This window comes from Macrotis lagotis, chromosome 1, assembly GCF_037893015.1.
Source record: "Macrotis lagotis isolate mMagLag1 chromosome 1, bilby.v1.9.chrom.fasta, whole genome shotgun sequence".
Taxonomy (NCBI): domain Eukaryota; kingdom Metazoa; phylum Chordata; class Mammalia; order Peramelemorphia; family Peramelidae; genus Macrotis; species Macrotis lagotis.
Window position 1 is genome coordinate 537588956 of NC_133658.1, and position 2908 is coordinate 537591863.

Here is a 2908-nt window from a genome sequence, read left to right on the forward strand (position 1 = left end):
ACTGACCCTGAAGTCAAGAGAACTTGAGTTCAAATCTGCTCTCAGACACTTAATACTTACTTAGCTGTGTGACCTTGGGCAACTCACTTAACCCCATTGTCTTACAAAAACAAACAACTAAACAAACAAAACCAAATATATAGGACCTTTATGACACCTTTAGAAAACCATCTCAGGGTTGAGCAGAGTTGGTATAAAATAAGCTTTGTTCAATGTGAAGAGAAAAATCTAATATGCAAAAAATCTATAAGATAACTGTCAAAAAATTCCATTTCCTTAATGAACTTGCACAAATTTGTTTCACAAAGAATACTGTTTCTAGAACAAAAAAATATTGTTGTTGAATTACTACTTATCCAAAATACATGATTTATTGACCAAAAACTTTTCTCATAAGGGTTTATTGAGATCATATCCTTTTATCATTTTAGAGTTTATGGAAAATGCTACATGGATCCATGCCTTATTTTTTCTATTCCTCTTTTATACTGACTTAGAAATAAATTAAAAATAAAAAACACCAAACTTTTAACTCACTAAACTGTGTGGCTGTCCATCATCTAATTTTACATCCTGGACTCTTTCCCAAAAGAACAGTTTAGTTCTACTACCAAGTGTTGAGTTTAAAAATAGAGCAGAAAACCTGACAATTGGCAAGGAAGGCCTGCTGCTGTTTGATAGAAGGATCTTCTCATCTTTACTTATGAAGAGACTGAAATAGAGTGAGTGGCAGCTATGTGGGTCTCCTACCAAGGCATCTCAATATAAAAAAAGGAATACAAAAGAAACAGGGTTTTATTCCTCTTGCAATAAGCTCCAAACCTCATGAAAGGAGAAAGAATAGTGGCAGAGAGTATGAAAGTGGGAGAATGCTTTTCTTGTCTAAGCAATCTAACTACTAGGAAAAAAATTCTGTTTCTCTGCATTTTAACAGTTTAGATAAAATCAAACTTTTTAGCCATTCCTATTATCTGTTCTAATATAATATGTTGCTACCATAGGACTCTAGATGTTGAAATGATTTTAAGTGAACACAATATGTGTTTTGGGGGTATTGAATAAATGCTCAAGAGCATACCAGGCATTGTAGAGGATATGAAAGGAACATATTATATACCTCCTCTACCATAGAGAATTATTTTTATTCTCTATTGTAAAATTTAAAAGAATCTCTTTCTTCAATATAAAGACTATCAGACCACTTTCAGTGGGGGGTGGGGGGGAGAGAAGTGAGGTTGGGAGGAAAATTGTAAAATTAAAAAAAAACCAATCTCTTAAGAGTCTACAGAAATAGATATTGGTCTGGAGGTTTCAGGAATGGTAGGATTCCAATTCATTATCATGTCCTTAAATTCATAAGTCAAATTCTATCAGGTCATATGCAAAAAAAGATACTTTGATAAATTTCAATAGAAAAAATATACCATTCAAACACCTTTAGAGATTCCACTAACCTTTGGAGAATCCCTTTTCTTGCCTTGCCTGTATGACTCAGCTGCACAAACAAAAGAGTATGGAAAGAATATACTTGTCTAGTGAATTAATATTTATCAACCATATGTGATTTTTGAAAGCAAACAATAGACTATAGCTAGAAAATTCATTCTTCCTCATCATGTTTGATGTTTTGAAATAGGGGAGAAAACAGTAATTCAATCAATTTTAGCATCTTGAATTCATTCTACATTTAAAATAGGACAACAGTTTCCCAGTGTAATTGAAACTACTTTATTTCAGCACTTGATTTTTAAAGGCAGTAGCGAAAATAAGGTAAAGACATCAATTTTCTCGAGGTCAGTATAGATGATCTCTAAGCTTTCAGTAGAGGGCATCACCTCAGAGTGAGTAAATAGGCTTTAATAGAAAAATAAACCAGGAACCCATTTACTGACTTTTTGTGACAAACAGGCACTTTTAGGTTAATGGGACAATAAGGTTTTCAATTAGGATGAATTATTTTGATGTTGTGGAGGGAACACACATTGAGCATGACTGAAGTAGCAGACTTTCCTTCTTGTCCATTGCTTCTCCATTGACTTACTTTGTGGCTTTGGTTGTCAGGTTCTTATCTGAAAAATGAGTATCTTCTAGAAAAAAATTATACTGTGATCGTTTACTGAGCTTTAGCTATGAGTCTGAAGCCTATGATGATGAAGCCTAAGCTCCAATCTATTATCACAAGTTTGAAAAACTTTGAAACCAGGTCAACTCTGAGGACTAATCAAACTAAAAATGGAGGGGCTTACACCCCATAGGTATACTACTCAGAAAGAATTTTGTTTTTACCATGGTAGTCCATGAAAATGCAAAGCTCCTTTCATTCCACATTAAATCAATTAAAAAATTTTATTAAGTACTTACAAGGGGCCAGCCACTGTGCTAAGCATTGAAGATTAAATTCAAGTAGGAAATAGTCCTTGCCCTGAAGGAACTTACATTCGCAGGGTTCAGAACATAAAAGGGTGGTGGCTAGTGATGGGTGTGTTTTGGAAAGTCACAGAAGTCACAGAGGTCTGGAATGAAACCTTCAGTAATTGATTAACATGCCTTCAGAAAAAAATAGTATTAAATCTGTTACTATTCTGAAATCAAGAAACGAAAGAGGGGAAAGTATTGTGGCCCCCACCCCCACCCCATGCCTCCAAGGAGAGATGGCATGAAAAGGACCAGGGCGAATCATGGTTAAGGATTTGGGATTAGAAAAAGTGAAGCTATATAGCAGGGCCATGGATGCTAACAATCACAACTCTTGTCTACATGTAAGTAATAATTGTTGACATTTTAAGTTTGAGAATTTTGTGCAACAAACAATTGATATACTACAAAAGGAACAGAAGCGTCCATAGTCACCTTCTCAGAATAAAGTAAAGTAGAAGACACAAAGAAAGAGATTTCACAAATTCTCCTC